The 20,620-nt window shown below is 46.0% G+C and overlaps 8 non-coding genes across 8 annotated transcripts; all 8 read right to left on the bottom strand.

Moving 5' to 3' along the window:
• Window positions 1-2,042: 2,042 nt before the first annotated feature.
• LOC130317001 (U2 spliceosomal RNA) lies at window positions 2,043-2,235 on the bottom strand. The gene has a single exon (XR_008864198.1). It is a non-coding gene; the product is annotated as a U2 spliceosomal RNA (small nuclear RNA).
• A 3,639-nt stretch (window positions 2,236-5,874) lies between these two features.
• Window positions 5,875-6,065, bottom strand: LOC130316859 (U2 spliceosomal RNA). Its single transcript, XR_008864069.1, has one exon. It is a non-coding gene; the product is annotated as a U2 spliceosomal RNA (small nuclear RNA).
• Window positions 6,066-8,154: 2,089 nt separating this feature from the next.
• LOC130316847 (U2 spliceosomal RNA) lies at window positions 8,155-8,345 on the bottom strand. The gene has a single exon (XR_008864058.1). It is a non-coding gene; the product is annotated as a U2 spliceosomal RNA (small nuclear RNA).
• Window positions 8,346-10,438: 2,093 nt separating this feature from the next.
• On the bottom strand, window positions 10,439-10,629 carry LOC130316835 (U2 spliceosomal RNA). The gene has a single exon (XR_008864047.1). It is a non-coding gene; the product is annotated as a U2 spliceosomal RNA (small nuclear RNA).
• A 2,098-nt stretch (window positions 10,630-12,727) lies between these two features.
• On the bottom strand, window positions 12,728-12,918 carry LOC130317040 (U2 spliceosomal RNA). The gene has a single exon (XR_008864230.1). It is a non-coding gene; the product is annotated as a U2 spliceosomal RNA (small nuclear RNA).
• A 2,085-nt stretch (window positions 12,919-15,003) lies between these two features.
• Window positions 15,004-15,194, bottom strand: LOC130317028 (U2 spliceosomal RNA). Its single transcript, XR_008864219.1, has one exon. It is a non-coding gene; the product is annotated as a U2 spliceosomal RNA (small nuclear RNA).
• A 2,085-nt stretch (window positions 15,195-17,279) lies between these two features.
• LOC130317016 (U2 spliceosomal RNA) lies at window positions 17,280-17,470 on the bottom strand. The gene has a single exon (XR_008864208.1). It is a non-coding gene; the product is annotated as a U2 spliceosomal RNA (small nuclear RNA).
• A 2,089-nt stretch (window positions 17,471-19,559) lies between these two features.
• On the bottom strand, window positions 19,560-19,750 carry LOC130316950 (U2 spliceosomal RNA). The gene has a single exon (XR_008864152.1). It is a non-coding gene; the product is annotated as a U2 spliceosomal RNA (small nuclear RNA).
• Window positions 19,751-20,620: the final 870 nt, after the last annotated feature.

Below are 20,620 nucleotides of genomic sequence, written 5' to 3'. Positions count from 1 at the left end.
ACTGCTTGCTGTCAGGGAGGCTGCCAGACAATTTTCCATGCACACTCTGGGCTGGGGGGCAGTCAACCACCAGTACACACAGCAGAACCTAAACCCATACCATTATTGCTAAGCAGCAAGACAGGGGCCCATTGCACTCCCACGGGGCCTTTTTAAATGCAATCCATAACCCGGATTTGCCAGGAACCCTTCTTACTCCTCCTACTTGCATGTGACACTGGGCTTAGGATCTGCATAGGAAACACACACACAAGCACACACCTACCTTTGTTGCCTGCAGATGCCTCCTTGGCTGTCCCCAAACGGTATCAAACCAACACCCACGGGAAGCTGTAAGCATAGAGGACATGCCTGCACCCCATTGGACTTACCTGTGTGGGTTAAATCCGGGTTATTTGACAACCTATGGCGGTGATGGTTCTGCTCAGGCAGAGCAGTGCTGATGCTCCTCATAAAGCTGTCGCTGCTGTGAAGGTTCTAGGTGACATCACAATCCCTATGGTTACATACACGACAAAGCTGGGTTGTTGTTGTTTACACTCTGCAAGGCCTGTGGAAGTGAGTGACATCATAGCACTGTAGTTCTGAGGGTTCTAGATGGATGCAACAATCTCCTGTTGCTTCTATGAAGGCCATAATAGACGACATCACCAAACAGCTCCATAGTCACATACACAGCAAAGGAGAGATGTTGTTTACACCTAGTGATGTCAGTGGTATTGAGTGACATCACAGCACAGTGCTAAGGCTCCTGGGCCTGGACACAGCAGCGGCTGCAATATCTCAACGGAGAATACGTTTATATATATGTGTGTGTGTGCGCGTATATATATATATATATATATATATATATATATATATATATATATATTCTCCGCCGAAATCACTTTTAAACCCATTTCCACCTTTTTTTCCCTTCTCTTCCTCTTACTTTTTTTTCACGTTTTTTTACGTTTTTCTCCTTTTCGCCTCTTTTCTGGGCGTATTATTCTTCTTTTTCTTCTTTTTTTTCGTCTAATGCATACCCCATCAGTGCAGCAATGCTTATTCAATACCGCCAGCAGATGGAGACACTGGGGGATAATTTTCTAAGGATTTATACTGATTTTTCCTGTCTGAATTTGTCGCACAGAAAGTTGCAGGCCAAATATGTGTGACATTTCTGCGACTTTAGCTTCTAGAGCATTTTTACAACATTATACATAGGTGCTGAATACATAAAAAGCGACTGTTCAGCGACAGACAAGTCGCATCGGCTGAAAGTAGGCCAGAATGTCAGTCCATGTTGGAGCAGGTTTAGATACAGTCTAAAGCATAGATCTCAAAGTCTGTGCACAGAATTTAGCAAGGGCCTCGCACCTTCTGATGCATCAGGTAGGTGCACTATAGCATAGCCTAACCCTCTGTACTTTGGTCTATATTGATGCGGGACATAGACAGCCAGCTGATGACCAATCCATTAGTGCAATGGATGGCTGGAAGCATTTGTCTTTGCCTTTGCAATACCACAGAAGCAATGCATGGTCAATGTACAGCAATGACACACCTGTGTGAACAGCCAGGAGACCCCCCCATGTTATGTTACATAGTTACATAGTTAGTACGGTCGAAAAAAGACATATGTCCATCAAGTTCAACCAGGGAATTAAGGGGTAGGGGTGTGGCGCGATATTGGGGAAGGGATGAGATTTTATATTTCTTCATAAGCATTAATCTTATTTTGTCAATTAGGAACATTCAGCACCCACCCGCTATCAAGGCAGCTGCCTATCATGTCATGCCCTACCTGCACAGGTGTGCTGGCTACTCAAATGATCCAATTAAGGAGGCCATTTAGTCAGCAGCAGCAGAAGTCCTGTGCCTGGACGCTCCAACAGCGGCCAGACACAAGCAGAAGCAGCAGAAGCAGCAGCAGCACCACCTTTTGTTTTTTGGCTGCAGCAGCAGCAGCAGCAGCAGCAAGGCCCACAGGGCTGGCTAGCTGGCTAGCCAGCAAGCAGGTAGCAATGAAAGTAGGAATCTTTCTTTTTAACCCTGTAAGGGGGTGGTGCACTGTACCCGAAGATACTGCCATATCGGGTCAATGCATAGGGCGACGGAAGCAAGCTTCGAAATCGGCCCCCGTTCTCAAAAATCCATTTAATATATGGTCCCCAGATAGGGGACGTATCAGATATTAAACTGATAAGAACAGATTTTTTTTTTTAAGTTAGCCCTCAGAACTCACTCAGAGTTCCAAGATCTTATTTGGAACTCAATTTTGTGTTCATCATCAGGTAACATGTTTTTATTTCTTTTCTTAAACACTAATGAAACAAAATAGAACATTTAAAAACAAAATAAGAAACAACATAAAATAGCAAAACCAAACATTACTTTCTAATTAAGCAAAACCAAATTAGAAGGTCATCCCCTTCCTCCATGCAAACACCATTAGAAAGTCTATCAGTCCTCGACTGATATTGCCATTTGCTATATCTTTCTTAACTTGAGACGCTAACCAGCCTGGAATTTTATACGTTTCAACAAAACGGTTCATGTCTGCCTTGAAAGAAAAATAGACTTTATCCCGAGCTTCTTCCTCCCGGTTCTTCAAGCCTATCTTTAGATCCATCATATCTTTGTCAAACGTTTTTCTTTCTGCTTCCGACAAATTTTCCAACAAACCACCAAGCACACCAAAATACTGCACTGGCACATACACTTCCTCCTCTCTCTTCTTCTTCTGCTCTGTAGGTCTTCTAGTTGGAACCTGCTCCACTTCTGGTTCTTTCACTTCAGCTGGTTCCTCTCTGCTTCTTTTTACAGCTTCCTTTTTCTCTGAATTTTTCTCAGACTTTTTCTTAGGACACGAGCCAAGCAGATGGCCCTCCTCACCACACAGATGGCATTTCCGTTTCTTTTGACAATTTTCCACGTCGTGACCCTCCTCTTGACACTTGAAACACCACAAAAACGTGCAATCCTCCTTTCTGTGACCGTACTGTTTACATTTGCGGCAAAAATCTTGCATGCCAGAAAAATACAGATCCCCGTTCACAGAACCTATTTTAAACCGTCCTGGGGGGATCACTAACTTGCCATCTGCCATTTTAAATTTCACATGGAACCTCCACTTGGTGGTCCATAGTCCATATTGATTAAATACCTTGCCTTTAGGCAGAACACTGTCACAGAATCGAGACAAAAAGGTAACGATATCCTCCTCCGAAGTATATGGGCTATACATCCTTATAGTCACCAATCGTTCTCTACGTGGGAAATGTGGAACTATCTCCACCCCTTCCAAAACCGGACATACCTTCTTTTGCTGCAATATGTTCCAAAATGACTCATAGTCCTCTTCAGAAGCCAGCACCACGTCGTAGTATCCACTTCTGGGAAACTCAAGCATGGATAGGATTTGCTCCCTCTTGACTTCCAGCAACTTAAACAGCACTTCTTCCACGACAAAGACAAGGCCTCTTTCCTTCTTCCGGACATCGAGCAGGGAAATACGAACTCCATTCCGAAGTCTCGCAAAAGGCGGCACGCCTTCCGAAGAAAAACCGCAATCTTCCTCCATGTCCATGATGTCCAGACACCTCCCCCACCGAAGTAGGTAGGTGGGGATCGCCTCCCGTTGTCTGGGGACTAAGCCGGCTCCCTGATAGCAGCAGGGGGGTGAAGTCCCTCCGTTAAGAAGGACGATCCCCCCAGGCAAAGGAGCCGGGTACCCCAGACACCCTCTGGCCAGACCAAGTGAGCAGAACTACACTTGATCTTAGCCAAAAGGCCGAGAAGCGATAACCGTGAAAGGGGCGGGCCCAACAAGGTCCCCTTCATGGGCACTATCACTGCTTGCTGTCAGGGAGGCTGCCAGACAATTTTCCATGCACACTCTGGGCTGGGGGGCAGTCAACCACCAGTACCCACAGCAGAACCTAAACCCATACCATTATTGCTAAGCAGCAAGACAGGGGCCCATTGCACTCCCACGGGGCCTTTTTAAATGCAATCCATAACCCGGATTTGCCAGGAACCCTTCTTACTCCTCCTACTTGCATGTGACACTGGGCTTAGGATCTGCATAGGAAACACACACACAAGCACACACCTACCTTTGTTGCCTGCAGATGCCTCCTTGGCTGTCCCCAAACGGTATCAAACCAACACCCACGGGAAGCTGTAAGCATAGAGGACATGCCTGCACCCCATTGGACTTACCTGTGTGGGTTAAATCCGGGTTATTTGACAACCTATGGCGGTGATGGTTCTGCTCAGGCAGAGCAGTGCTGATGCTCCTCATAAAGCTGTCGCTGCTGTGAAGGTTCTAGGTGACATCACAATCCCTATGGTTACATACACGACAAAGCTGGGTTGTTGTTGTTTACACTCTGCAAGGCCTGTGGAAGTGAGTGACATCATAGCACTGTAGTTCTGAGGGTTCTAGATGGATGCAACAATCTCCTGTTGCTTCTATGAAGGCCATAATAGACGACATCACCAAACAGCTCCATAGTCACATACACAGCAAAGGAGAGATGTTGTTTACACCTAGTGATGTCAGTGGTATTGAGTGACATCACAGCACAGTGCTAAGGCTCCTGGGCCTGGACACAGCAGCGGCTGCAATATCTCAACGGAGAATACGTTTATATATATGTGTGTGTGTGCGCGTATATATATATATATATATATATATATATATATATATATATATTTCTCCGCCGAAATCACTTTTAAACCCATTTCCACCTTTTTTTCCCTTCTCTTCCTCTTACTTTTTTTTCACGTTTTTTTACGTTTTTCTCCTTTTCGCCTCTTTTCTGGGCGTATTATTCTTCTTTTTCTTCTTTTTTTTCGTCTAATGCATACCCCATCAGTGCAGCAATGCTTATTCAATACCGCCAGCAGATGGAGACACTGGGGGATAATTTTCTAAGGATTTATACTGATTTTTCCTGTCTGAATTTGTCGCACAGAAAGTTGCAGGCCAAATATGTGTGACATTTCTGCGACTTTAGCTTCTAGAGCATTTTTACAACATTATACATAGGTGCTGAATACATAAAAAGCGACTGTTCAGCGACAGACAAGTCGCATCGGCTGAAAGTAGGCCAGAATGTCAGTCCATGTTGGAGCAGGTTTAGATACAGTCTAAAGCATAGATCTCAAAGTCTGTGCACAGAATTTAGCAAGGGCCTCGCACCTTCTGATGCATCAGGTAGGTGCACTATAGCATAGCCTAACCCTCTGTACTTTGGTCTATATTGATGCGGGACATAGACAGCCAGCTGATGACCAATCCATTAGTGCAATGGATGGCTGGAAGCATTTGTCTTTGCCTTTGCAATACCACAGAAGCAATGCATGGTCAATGTACAGCAATGACACACCTGTGTGAACAGCCAGGAGACCCCCCCATGTTATGTTACATAGTTACATAGTTAGTACGGTCGAAAAAAGACATATGTCCATCAAGTTCAACCAGGGAATTAAGGGGTAGGGGTGTGGCGCGATATTGGGGAAGGGATGAGATTTTATATTTCTTCATAAGCATTAATCTTATTTTGTCAATTAGGAACATTCAGCACCCACCCGCTATCAAGGCAGCTGCCTATCATGTCATGCCCTACCTGCACAGGTGTGCTGGCTACTCAAATGATCCAATTAAGGAGGCCATTTAGTCAGCAGCAGCAGAAGTCCTGTGCCTGGACGCTCCAACAGCGGCCAGACACAAGCAGAAGCAGCAGAAGCAGCAGCAGCACCACCTTTTGTTTTTTGGCTGCAGCAGCAGCAGCAGCAGCAGCAAGGCCCACAGGGCTGGCTAGCTGGCTAGCCAGCAAGCAGGTAGCAATGAAAGTAGGAATCTTTCTTTTTAACCCTGTAAGGGGGTGGTGCACTGTACCCGAAGATACTGCCATATCGGGTCAATGCATAGGGCGACGGAAGCAAGCTTCGAAATCGGCCCCCGTTCTCAAAAATCCATTTAATATATGGTCCCCAGATAGGGGACGTATCAGATATTAAACTGATAAGAACAGATACTACACTTGATCTTAGCCAAAAGGCCGAGAAGCGATAACCGTGAAAGGGGCGGGCCCAACAAGGTCCCCTTCATGGGCACTATCACTGCTTGCTGTCAGGGAGGCTGCCAGACAATTTTCCATGCACACTCTGGGCTGGGGGGCAGTCAACCACCAGTACACACAGCAGAACCTAAACCCATACCATTATTGCTAAGCAGCAAGACAGGGGCCCATTGCACTCCCACGGGGCCTTTTTAAATGCAATCCATAACCCGGATTTGCCAGGAACCCTTCTTACTCCTCCTACTTGCATGTGACACTGGGCTTAGGATCTGCATAGGAAACACACACACAAGCACACACCTACCTTTGTTGCCTGCAGATGCCTCCTTGGCTGTCCCCAAACGGTATCAAACCAACACCCACGGGAAGCTGTAAGCATAGAGGACATGCCTGCACCCCATTGGACTTACCTGTGTGGGTTAAATCCGGGTTATTTGACAACCTATGGCGGTGATGGTTCTGCTCAGGCAGAGCAGTGCTGATGCTCCTCATAAAGCTGTCGCTGCTGTGAAGGTTCTAGGTGACATCACAATCCCTATGGTTACATACACGACAAAGCTGGGTTGTTGTTGTTTACACTCTGCAAGGCCTGTGGAAGTGAGTGACATCATAGCACTGTAGTTCTGAGGGTTCTAGATGGATGCAACAATCTCCTGTTGCTTCTATGAAGGCCATAATAGACGACATCACCAAACAGCTCCATAGTCACATACACAGCAAAGGAGAGATGTTGTTTACACCTAGTGATGTCAGTGGTATTGAGTGACATCACAGCACAGTGCTAAGGCTCCTGGGCCTGGACACAGCAGCGGCTGCAATATCTCAACGGAGAATACGTTTATATATATGTGTGTGTGTGCGCGTATATATATATATATATATATATATATATATATATATATATATATTTCTCCGCCGAAATCACTTTTAAACCCATTTCCACCTTTTTTTCCCTTCTCTTCCTCTTACTTTTTTTTCACGTTTTTTTACGTTTTTCTCCTTTTCGCCTCTTTTCTGGGCGTATTATTCTTCTTTTTCTTCTTTTTTTTCGTCTAATGCATACCCCATCAGTGCAGCAATGCTTATTCAATACCGCCAGCAGATGGAGACACTGGGGGATAATTTTCTAAGGATTTATACTGATTTTTCCTGTCTGAATTTGTCGCACAGAAAGTTGCAGGCCAAATATGTGTGACATTTCTGCGACTTTAGCTTCTAGAGCATTTTTACAACATTATACATAGGTGCTGAATACATAAAAAGCGACTGTTCAGCGACAGACAAGTCGCATCGGCTGAAAGTAGGCCAGAATGTCAGTCCATGTTGGAGCAGGTTTAGATACAGTCTAAAGCATAGATCTCAAAGTCTGTGCACAGAATTTAGCAAGGGCCTCGCACCTTCTGATGCATCAGGTAGGTGCACTATAGCATAGCCTAACCCTCTGTACTTTGGTCTATATTGATGCGGGACATAGACAGCCAGCTGATGACCAATCCATTAGTGCAATGGATGGCTGGAAGCATTTGTCTTTGCCTTTGCAATACCACAGAAGCAATGCATGGTCAATGTACAGCAATGACACACCTGTGTGAACAGCCAGGAGACCCCCCCATGTTATGTTACATAGTTACATAGTTAGTACGGTCGAAAAAAGACATATGTCCATCAAGTTCAACCAGGGAATTAAGGGGTAGGGGTGTGGCGCGATATTGGGGAAGGGATGAGATTTTATATTTCTTCATAAGCATTAATCTTATTTTGTCAATTAGGAACATTCAGCACCCACCCGCTATCAAGGCAGCTGCCTATCATGTCATGCCCTACCTGCACAGGTGTGCTGGCTACTCAAATGATCCAATTAAGGAGGCCATTTAGTCAGCAGCAGCAGAAGTCCTGTGCCTGGACGCTCCAACAGCGGCCAGACACAAGCAGAAGCAGCAGAAGCAGCAGCAGCACCACCTTTTGTTTTTTGGCTGCAGTAGCAGCAGCAGCAGCAGCAAGGCCCACAGGGCTGGCTAGCTGGCTAGCCAGCAAGCAGGTAGCAATGAAAGTAGGAATCTTTCTTTTTAACCCTGTAAGGGGGTGGTGCACTGTACCCGAAGATACTGCCATATCGGGTCAATGCATAGGGCGACGGAAGCAAGCTTCGAAATCGGCCCCCGTTCTCAAAAATCCATTTAATATATGGTCCCCAGATAGGGGACGTATCAGATATTAAACTGATAAGAACAGATACTACACTTGATCTTAGCCAAAAGGCCGAGAAGCGATAACCGTGAAAGGGGCGGGCCCAACAAGGTCCCCTTCATGGGCACTATCACTGCTTGCTGTCAGGGAGGCTGCCAGACAATTTTCCATGCACACTCTGGGCTGGGGGGCAGTCAACCACCAGTACACACAGCAGAACCTAAACCCATACCATTATTGCTAAGCAGCAAGACAGGGGCCCATTGCACTCCCACGGGGCCTTTTTAAATGCAATCCATAACCCGGATTTGCCAGGAACCCTTCTTACTCCTCCTACTTGCATGTGACACTGGGCTTAGGATCTGCATAGGAAACACACACACAAGCACACACCTACCTTTGTTGCCTGCAGATGCCTCCTTGGCTGTCCCCAAACGGTATCAAACCAACACCCACGGGAAGCTGTAAGCATAGAGGACATGCCTGCACCCCATTGGACTTACCTGTGTGGGTTAAATCCGGGTTATTTGACAACCTATGGCGGTGATGGTTCTGCTCAGGCAGAGCAGTGCTGATGCTCCTCATAAAGCTGTCGCTGCTGTGAAGGTTCTAGGTGACATCACAATCCCTATGGTTACATACACGACAAAGCTGGGTTGTTGTTGTTTACACTCTGCAAGGCCTGTGGAAGTGAGTGACATCATAGCACTGTAGTTCTGAGGGTTCTAGATGGATGCAACAATCTCCTGTTGCTTCTATGAAGGCCATAATAGACGACATCACCAAACAGCTCCATAGTCACATACACAGCAAAGGAGAGATGTTGTTTACACCTAGTGATGTCAGTGGTATTGAGTGACATCACAGCACAGTGCTAAGGCTCCTGGGCCTGGACACAGCAGCGGCTGCAATATCTCAACGGAGAATACGTTTATATATATGTGTGTGTGTGCGCGTATATATATATATATATATATATATATATATATATATATATATATATTCTCCGCCGAAATCACTTTTAAACCCATTTCCACCTTTTTTTCCCTTCTCTTCCTCTTACTTTTTTTTCACGTTTTTTTACGTTTTTCTCCTTTTCGCCTCTTTTCTGGGCGTATTATTCTTCTTTTTCTTCTTTTTTTTCGTCTAATGCATACCCCATCAGTGCAGCAATGCTTATTCAATACCGCCAGCAGATGGAGACACTGGGGGATAATTTTCTAAGGATTTATACTGATTTTTCCTGTCTGAATTTGTCGCACAGAAAGTTGCAGGCCAAATATGTGTGACATTTCTGCGACTTTAGCTTCTAGAGCATTTTTACAACATTATACATAGGTGCTGAATACATAAAAAGCGACTGTTCAGCGACAGACAAGTCGCATCGGCTGAAAGTAGGCCAGAATGTCAGTCCATGTTGGAGCAGGTTTAGATACAGTCTAAAGCATAGATCTCAAAGTCTGTGCACAGAATTTAGCAAGGGCCTCGCACCTTCTGATGCATCAGGTAGGTGCACTATAGCATAGCCTAACCCTCTGTACTTTGGTCTATATTGATGCGGGACATAGACAGCCAGCTGATGACCAATCCATTAGTGCAATGGATGGCTGGAAGCATTTGTCTTTGCCTTTGCAATACCACAGAAGCAATGCATGGTCAATGTACAGCAATGACACACCTGTGTGAACAGCCAGGAGACCCCCCCATGTTATGTTACATAGTTACATAGTTAGTACGGTCGAAAAAAGACATATGTCCATCAAGTTCAACCAGGGAATTAAGGGGTAGGGGTGTGGCGCGATATTGGGGAAGGGATGAGATTTTATATTTCTTCATAAGCATTAATCTTATTTTGTCAATTAGGAACATTCAGCACCCACCCGCTATCAAGGCAGCTGCCTATCATGTCATGCCCTACCTGCACAGGTGTGCTGGCTACTCAAATGATCCAATTAAGGAGGCCATTTAGTCAGCAGCAGCAGAAGTCCTGTGCCTGGACGCTCCAACAGCGGCCAGACACAAGCAGAAGCAGCAGAAGCAGCAGCAGCACCACCTTTTGTTTTTTGGCTGCAGCAGCAGCAGCAGCAGCAGCAGCAAGGCCCACAGGGCTGGCTAGCTGGCTAGCCAGCAAGCAGGTAGCAATGAAAGTAGGAATCTTTCTTTTTAACCCTGTAAGGGGGTGGTGCACTGTACCCGAAGATACTGCCATATCGGGTCAATGCATAGGGCGACGGAAGCAAGCTTCGAAATCGGCCCCCGTTCTCAAAAATCCATTTAATATATGGTCCCCAGATAGGGGACGTATCAGATATTAAACTGATAAGAACAGATACTACACTTGATCTTAGCCAAAAGGCCGAGAAGCGATAACCGTGAAAGGGGCGGGCCCAACAAGGTCCCCTTCATGGGCACTATCACTGCTTGCTGTCAGGGAGGCTGCCAGACAATTTTCCATGCACACTCTGGGCTGGGGGGCAGTCAACCACCAGTACACACAGCAGAACCTAAACCCATACCATTATTGCTAAGCAGCAAGACAGGGGCCCATTGCACTCCCACGGGGCCTTTTTAAATGCAATCCATAACCCGGATTTGCCAGGAACCCTTCTTACTCCTCCTACTTGCATGTGACACTGGGCTTAGGATCTGCATAGGAAACACACACACAAGCACACACCTACCTTTGTTGCCTGCAGATGCCTCCTTGGCTGTCCCCAAACGGTATCAAACCAACACCCACGGGAAGCTGTAAGCATAGAGGACATGCCTGCACCCCATTGGACTTACCTGTGTGGGTTAAATCCGGGTTATTTGACAACCTATGGCGGTGATGGTTCTGCTCAGGCAGAGCAGTGCTGATGCTCCTCATAAAGCTGTCGCTGCTGTGAAGGTTCTAGGTGACATCACAATCCCTATGGTTACATACACGACAAAGCTGGGTTGTTGTTGTTTACACTCTGCAAGGCCTGTGGAAGTGAGTGACATCATAGCACTGTAGTTCTGAGGGTTCTAGATGGATGCAACAATCTCCTGTTGCTTCTATGAAGGCCATAATAGACGACATCACCAAACAGCTCCATAGTCACATACACAGCAAAGGAGAGATGTTGTTTACACCTAGTGATGTCAGTGGTATTGAGTGACATCACAGCACAGTGCTAAGGCTCCTGGGCCTGGACACAGCAGCGGCTGCAATATCTCAACGGAGAATACGTTTATATATATGTGTGTGTGTGCGCGTATATATATATATATATATATATATATATATATATATATATATATTTCTCCGCCGAAATCACTTTTAAACCCATTTCCACCTTTTTTTCCCTTCTCTTCCTCTTACTTTTTTTTCACGTTTTTTTACGTTTTTCTCCTTTTCGCCTCTTTTCTGGGCGTATTATTCTTCTTTTTCTTCTTTTTTTTCGTCTAATGCATACCCCATCAGTGCAGCAATGCTTATTCAATACCGCCAGCAGATGGAGACACTGGGGGATAATTTTCTAAGGATTTATACTGATTTTTCCTGTCTGAATTTGTCGCACAGAAAGTTGCAGGCCAAATATGTGTGACATTTCTGCGACTTTAGCTTCTAGAGCATTTTTACAACATTATACATAGGTGCTGAATACATAAAAAGCGACTGTTCAGCGACAGACAAGTCGCATCGGCTGAAAGTAGGCCAGAATGTCAGTCCATGTTGGAGCAGGTTTAGATACAGTCTAAAGCATAGATCTCAAAGTCTGTGCACAGAATTTAGCAAGGGCCTCGCACCTTCTGATGCATCAGGTAGGTGCACTATAGCATAGCCTAACCCTCTGTACTTTGGTCTATATTGATGCGGGACATAGACAGCCAGCTGATGACCAATCCATTAGTGCAATGGATGGCTGGAAGCATTTGTCTTTGCCTTTGCAATACCACAGAAGCAATGCATGGTCAATGTACAGCAATGACACACCTGTGTGAACAGCCAGGAGACCCCCCCATGTTATGTTACATAGTTACATAGTTAGTACGGTCGAAAAAAGACATATGTCCATCAAGTTCAACCAGGGAATTAAGGGGTAGGGGTGTGGCGCGATATTGGGGAAGAGATGAGATTTTATATTTCTTCATAAGCATTAATCTTATTTTGTCAATTAGGAACATTCAGCACCCACCCGCTATCAAGGCAGCTGCCTATCATGTCATGCCCTACCTGCACAGGTGTGCTGGCTACTCAAATGATCCAATTAAGGAGGCCATTTAGTCAGCAGCAGCAGAAGTCCTGTGCCTGGACGCTCCAACAGCGGCCAGACACAAGCAGAAGCAGCAGAAGCAGCAGAAGCAGCAGCAGCACCACCTTTTGTTTTTTGGCTGCAGCAGCAGCAGCAGCAGCAGCAAGGCCCACAGGGCTGGCTAGCTGGCTAGCCAGCAAGCAGGTAGCAATGAAAGTAGGAATCTTTCTTTTTAACCCTGTAAGGGGGTGGTGCACTGTACCCGAAGATACTGCCATATCGGGTCAATGCATAGGGCGACGGAAGCAAGCTTCGAAATCGGCCCCCGTTCTCAAAAATCCATTTAATATATGGTCCCCAGATAGGGGACGTATCAGATATTAAACTGATAAGAACAGATACTACACTTGATCTTAGCCAAAAGGCCGAGAAGCGATAACCGTGAAAGGGGCGGGCCCAACAAGGTCCCCTTCATGGGCACTATCACTGCTTGCTGTCAGGGAGGCTGCCAGACAATTTTCCATGCACACTCTGGGCTGGGGGGCAGTCAACCACCAGTACACACAGCAGAACCTAAACCCATACCATTATTGCTAAGCAGCAAGACAGGGGCCCATTGCACTCCCACGGGGCCTTTTTAAATGCAATCCATAACCCGGATTTGCCAGGAACCCTTCTTACTCCTCCTACTTGCATGTGACACTGGGCTTAGGATCTGCATAGGAAACACACACACAAGCACACACCTACCTTTGTTGCCTGCAGATGCCTCCTTGGCTGTCCCCAAACGGTATCAAACCAACACCCACGGGAAGCTGTAAGCATAGAGGACATGCCTGCACCCCATTGGACTTACCTGTGTGGGTTAAATCCGGGTTATTTGACAACCTATGGCGGTGATGGTTCTGCTCAGGCAGAGCAGTGCTGATGCTCCTCATAAAGCTGTCGCTGCTGTGAAGGTTCTAGGTGACATCACAATCCCTATGGTTACATACACGACAAAGCTGGGTTGTTGTTGTTTACACTCTGCAAGGCCTGTGGAAGTGAGTGACATCATAGCACTGTAGTTCTGAGGGTTCTAGATGGATGCAACAATCTCCTGTTGCTTCTATGAAGGCCATAATAGACGACATCACCAAACAGCTCCATAGTCACATACACAGCAAAGGAGAGATGTTGTTTACACCTAGTGATGTCAGTGGTATTGAGTGACATCACAGCACAGTGCTAAGGCTCCTGGGCCTGGACACAGCAGCGGCTGCAATATCTCAACGGAGAATACGTTTATATATATGTGTGTGTGTGCGCGTATATATATATATATATATATATATATATATATATATATATATATATTTCTCCGCCGAAATCACTTTTAAACCCATTTCCACCTTTTTTTCCCTTCTCTTCCTCTTACTTTTTTTTCACGTTTTTTTACGTTTTTCTCCTTTTCGCCTCTTTTCTGGGCGTATTATTCTTCTTTTTCTTCTTTTTTTTCGTCTAATGCATACCCCATCAGTGCAGCAATGCTTATTCAATACCGCCAGCAGATGGAGACACTGGGGGATAATTTTCTAAGGATTTATACTGATTTTTCCTGTCTGAATTTGTCGCACAGAAAGTTGCAGGCCAAATATGTGTGACATTTCTGCGACTTTAGCTTCTAGAGCATTTTTACAACATTATACATAGGTGCTGAATACATAAAAAGCGACTGTTCAGCGACAGACAAGTCGCATCGGCTGAAAGTAGGCCAGAATGTCAGTCCATGTTGGAGCAGGTTTAGATACAGTCTAAAGCATAGATCTCAAAGTCTGTGCACAGAATTTAGCAAGGGCCTCGCACCTTCTGATGCATCAGGTAGGTGCACTATAGCATAGCCTAACCCTCTGTACTTTGGTCTATATTGATGCGGGACATAGACAGCCAGCTGATGACCAATCCATTAGTGCAATGGATGGCTGGAAGCATTTGTCTTTGCCTTTGCAATACCACAGAAGCAATGCATGGTCAATGTACAGCAATGACACACCTGTGTGAACAGCCAGGAGACCCCCCCATGTTATGTTACATAGTTACATAGTTAGTACGGTCGAAAAAAGACATATGTCCATCAAGTTCAACCAGGGAATTAAGGGGTAGGGGTGTGGCGCGATATTGGGGAAGGGATGAGATTTTATATTTCTTCATAAGCATTAATCTTATTTTGTCAATTAGGAACATTCAGCACCCACCCGCTATCAAGGCAGCTGCCTATCATGTCATGCCCTACCTGCACAGGTGTGCTGGCTACTCAAATGATCCAATTAAGGAGGCCATTTAGTCAGCAGCAGCAGAAGTCCTGTGCCTGGACGCTCCAACAGCGGCCAGACACAAGCAGAAGCAGCAGAAGCAGCAGCAGCACCACCTTTTGTTTTTTGGCTGCAGCAGCAGCAGCAGCAAGGCCCACAGGGCTGGCTAGCTGGCTAGCCAGCAAGCAGGTAGCAATGAAAGTAGGAATCTTTCTTTTTAACCCTGTAAGGGGGTGGTGCACTGTACCCGAAGATACTGCCATATCGGGTCAATGCATAGGGCGACGGAAGCAAGCTTCGAAATCGGCCCCCGTTCTCAAAAATCCATTTAATATATGGTCCCCAGATAGGGGACGTATCAGATATTAAACTGATAAGAACAGATACTACACTTGATCTTAGCCAAAAGGCCGAGAAGCGATAACCGTGAAAGGGGCGGGCCCAACAAGGTCCCCTTCATGGGCACTATCACTGCTTGCTGTCAGGGAGGCTGCCAGACAATTTTCCATGCACACTCTGGGCTGGGGGGCAGTCAACCACCAGTACACACAGCAGAACCTAAACCCATACCATTATTGCTAAGCAGCAAGACAGGGGCCCATTGCACTCCCACGGGGCCTTTTTAAATGCAATCCATAACCCGGATTTGCCAGGAACCCTTCTTACTCCTCCTACTTGCATGTGACACTGGGCTTAGGATCTGCATAGGAAACACACACACAAGCACACACCTACCTTTGTTGCCTGCAGATGCCTCCTTGGCTGTCCCCAAACGGTATCAAACCAACACCCACGGGAAGCTGTAAGCATAGAGGACATGCCTGCACCCCATTGGACTTACCTGTGTGGGTTAAATCCGGGTTATTTGACAACCTATGGCGGTGATGGTTCTGCTCAGGCAGAGCAGTGCTGATGCTCCTCATAAAGCTGTCGCTGCTGTGAAGGTTCTAGGTGACATCACAATCCCTATGGTTACATACACGACAAAGCTGGGTTGTTGTTGTTTACACTCTGCAAGGCCTGTGGAAGTGAGTGACATCATAGCACTGTAGTTCTGAGGGTTCTAGATGGATGCAACAATCTCCTGTTGCTTCTATGAAGGCCATAATAGACGACATCACCAAACAGCTCCATAGTCACATACACAGCAAAGGAGAGATGTTGTTTACACCTAGTGATGTCAGTGGTATTGAGTGACATCACAGCACAGTGCTAAGGCTCCTGGGCCTGGACACAGCAGCGGCTGCAATATCTCAACGGAGAATACGTTTATATATATGTGTGTGTGTGCGCGTATATATATATATATATATATATATATATATATATATATATTTCTCCGCCGAAATCACTTTTAAACCCATTTCCACCTTTTTTTCCCTTCTCTTCCTCTTACTTTTTTTTCACGTTTTTTTACGTTTTTCTCCTTTTCGCCTCTTTTCTGGGCGTATTATTCTTCTTTTTCTTCTTTTTTTTCGTCTAATGCATACCCCATCAGTGCAGCAATGCTTATTCAATACCGCCAGCAGATGGAGACACTGGGGGATAATTTTCTAAGGATTTATACTGATTTTTCCTGTCTGAATTTGTCGCACAGAAAGTTGCAGGCCAAATATGTGTGACATTTCTGCGACTTTAGCTTCTAGAGCATTTTTACAACATTATACATAGGTGCTGAATACATAAAAAGCGACTGTTCAGCGACAGACAAGTCGCATCGGCTGAAAGTAGGCCAGAATGTCAGTCCATGTTGGAGCAGGTTTAGATACAGTCTAAAGCATAGATCTCAAAGTCTGTGCACAGAATTTAGCAAGGGCCTCGCACCTTCTGATGCATCAGGTAGGTGCACTATAGCATAGCCTAACCCTCTGTACTTTGGTCTATATTGATGCGGGACATAGACAGCCAGCTGATGACCAATCCATTAGTGCAATGGATGGCTGGAAGCATTTGTCTTTGCCTTTGCAATACCACAGAAGCAATGCATGGTCAATGTACAGCAATGACACACCTGTGTGAACAGCCAGGAGACCCCCCCATGTTATGTTACATAGTTACATAGTTAGTACGGTCGAAAAAAGACATATGTCCATCAAGTTCAACCAGGGAATTAAGGGGTAGGGGTGTGGCGCGATATTGGGGAAGGGATGAGATTTTATATTTCTTCATAAGCATTAATCTTATTTTGTCAATTAGGAACATTCAGCACCCACCCGCTATCAAGGCAGCTGCCTATCATGTCATGCCCTACCTGCACAGGTGTGCTGGCTACTCAAATGATCCAATTAAGGAGGCCATTTAGTCAGCAGCAGCAGAAGTCCTGTGCCTGGACGCTCCAACAGCGGCCAGACACAAGCAGAAGCAGCAGAAGCAGCAGCAGCACCACCTTTTGTTTTTTGGCTGCAGCAGCAGCAGCAGCAGCAGCAAGGCCCACAGGGCTGGCTAGCTGGCTAGCCAGCAAGCAGGTAGCAATGAAAGTAGGAATCTTTCTTTTTAACCCTGTAAGGGGGTGGTGCACTGTACCCGAAGATACTGCCATATCGGGTCAATGCATAGGGCGACGGAAGCAAGCTTCGAAATCGGCCCCCGTTCTCAAAAATCCATTTAATATATGGTCCCCAGATAGGGGACGTATCAGATATTAAACTGATAAGAACAGATACTACACTTGATCTTAGCCAAAAGGCCGAGAAGCGATAACCGTGAAAGGGGCGGGCCCAACAAGGTCCCCTTCATGGGCACTATCACTGCTTGCTGTCAGGGAGGCTGCCAGACAATTTTCCATGCACACTCTGGGCTGGGGGGCAGTCAACCACCAGTACACACAGCAGAACCTAAACCCATACCATTATTGCTAAGCAGCAAGACAGGGGCCCATTGCACTCCCACGGGGCCTTTTTAAATGCAATCCATAACCCGGATTTGCCAGGAACCCTTCTTACTCCTCCTACTTGCATGTGACACTGGGCTTAGGATCTGCATAGGAAACACACACACAAGCACACACCTACCTTTGTTGCCTGCAGATGCCTCCTTGGCTGTCCCCAAACGGTATCAAACCAACACCCACGGGAAGCTGTAAGCATAGAGGACATGCCTGCACCCCATTGGACTTACCTGTGTGGGTTAAATCCGGGTTATTTGACAACCTATGGCGGTGATGGTTCTGCTCAGGCAGAGCAGTGCTGATGCTCCTCATAAAGCTGTCGCTGCTGTGAAGGTTCTAGGTGACATCACAATCCCTATGGTTACATACACGACAAAGCTGGGTTGTTGTTGTTTACACTCTGCAAGGCCTGTGGAAGTGAGTGACATCATAGCACTGTAGTTCTGAGGGTTCTAGATGGATGCAACAATCTCCTGTTGCTTCTATGAAGGCCATAATAGACGACATCACCAAACAGCTCCATAGTCACATACACAGCAAAGGAGAGATGTTGTTTACACCTAGTGATGTCAGTGGTATTGAGTGACATCACAGCACAGTGCTAAGGCTCCTGGGCCTGGACACAGCAGCGGCTGCAATATCTCAACGGAGAATACGTTTATATATATGTGTGTGTGTGCGCGTATATATATATATATATATATATATATATATATATATATATATATTTCTCCGCCGAAATCACTTTTAAACCCATTTCCACCTTTTTTTCCCTTCTCTTCCTCTTACTTTTTTTTCACGTTTTTTTACGTTTTTCTCCTTTTCGCCTCTTTTCTGGGCGTATTATTCTTCTTTTTCTTCTTTTTTTTCGTCTAATGCATACCCCATCAGTGCAGCAATGCTTATTCAATACCGCCAGCAGATGGAGACACTGGGGGATAATTTTCTAAGGATTTATACTGATTTTTCCTGTCTGAATTTGTCGCACAGAAAGTTGCAGGCCAAATATGTGTGACATTTCTGCGACTTTAGCTTCTAGAGCATTTTTACAACATTATACATAGGTGCTGAATACATAAAAAGCGACTGTTCAGCGACAGACAAGTCGCATCGGCTGAAAGTAGGCCAGAATGTCAGTCCATGTTGGAGCAGGTTTAGATACAGTCTAAAGCATAGATCTCAAAGTCTGTGCACAGAATTTAGCAAGGGCCTCGCACCTTCTGATGCATCAGGTAGGTGCACTATAGCATAGCCTAACCCTCTGTACTTTGGTCTATATTGATGCGGGACATAGACAGCCAGCTGATGACCAATCCATTAGTGCAATGGATGGCTGGAAGCATTTGTCTTTGCCTTTGCAATACCACAGAAGCAATGCATGGTCAATGTACAGCAATGACACACCTGTGTGAACAGCCAGGAGACCCCCCCATGTTATGTTACATAGTTACATAGTTAGTACGGTCGAAAAAAGACATATGTCCATCAAGTTCAACCAGGGAATTAAGGGGTAGGGGTGTGGCGCGATATTGGGGAAGGGATGAGATTTTATATTTCTTCATAAGCATTAATCTTATTTTGTCAATTAGGAACATTCAGCACCCACCCGCTATCAAGGCAGCTGCCTATCATGTCATGCCCTACCTGCACAGGTGTGCTGGCTACTCAAATGATCCAATTAAGGAGGCCATTTAGTCAGCAGCAGCAGAAGTCCTGTGCCTGGACGCTCCAACAGCGGCCAGACACAAGCAGAAGCAGCAGAAGCAGCAGCAGCACCACCTTTTGTTTTTTGGCTGCAGCAGCAGCAGCAGCAGCAGCAAGGCCCACAGGGCTGGCTAGCTGGCTAGCCAGCAAGCAGGTAGCAATGAAAGTAGGAATCTTTCTTTTTAACCCTGTAAGGGGGTGGTGCACTGTACCCGAAGATACTGCCATATCGGGTCAATGCATAGGGCGACGGAAGCAAGCTTCGAAATCGGCCCCCGTTCTCAAAAATCCATTTAATATATGGTCCCCAGATAGGGGACGTATCAGATATTAAACTGATAAGAACAGATACTACACTTGATCTTAGCCAAAAGGCCGAGAAGCGATAACCGTGAAAGGGGCGGGCCCAACAAGGTCCCCTTCATGGGCACTATCACTGCTTGCTGTCAGGGAGGCTGCCAGACAATTTTCCATGCACACTCTGGGCTGGGGGGCAGTCAACCACCAGTACACACAGCAGAACCTAAACCCATACCATTATTGCTAAGCAGCAAGACAGGGGCCCATTGCACTCCCACGGGGCCTTTTTAAATGCAATCCATAACCCGGATTTGCCAGGAACCCTTCTTACTCCTCCTACTTGCATGTGACACTGGGCTTAGGATCTGCATAGGAAACACACACACAAGCACACACCTACCTTTGTTGCCTGCAGATGCCTCCTTGGCTGTCCCCAAACGGTATCAAACCAACACCCACGGGAAGCTGTAAGCATAGAGGACATGCCTGCACCCCATTGGACTTACCTGTGTGGGTTAAATCCGGGTTATTTGACAACCTATGGCGGTGATGGTTCTGCTCAGGCAGAGCAGTGCTGATGCTCCTCATAAAGCTGTCGCTGCTGTGAAGGTTCTAGGTGACATCACAATCCCTATGGTTACATACACGACAAAGCTGGGTTGTTGTTGTTTACACTCTGCAAGGCCTGTGGAAGTGAGTGACATCATAGCACTGTAGTTCTGAGGGTTCTAGATGGATGCAACAATCTCCTGTTGCTTCTATGAAGGCCATAATAGACGACATCACCAAACAGCTCCATAGTCACATACACAGCAAAGGAGAGATGTTGTTTACACCTAGTGATGTCAGTGGTATTGAGTGACATCACAGCACAGTGCTAAGGCTCCTGGGCCTGGACACAGCAGCGGCTGCAATATCTCAACGGAGAATACGTTTATATATATGTGTGTGTGTGCG

This window comes from Hyla sarda, unplaced genomic scaffold (genome assembly GCF_029499605.1).
Source record: "Hyla sarda isolate aHylSar1 unplaced genomic scaffold, aHylSar1.hap1 scaffold_197, whole genome shotgun sequence".
Classification (NCBI taxonomy): Eukaryota; Metazoa; Chordata; class Amphibia; order Anura; family Hylidae; genus Hyla; species Hyla sarda.
The sequence above is the reverse complement of the archived record's forward strand: the minus strand, read 5'-3'. Positions and strand labels throughout refer to the sequence as shown.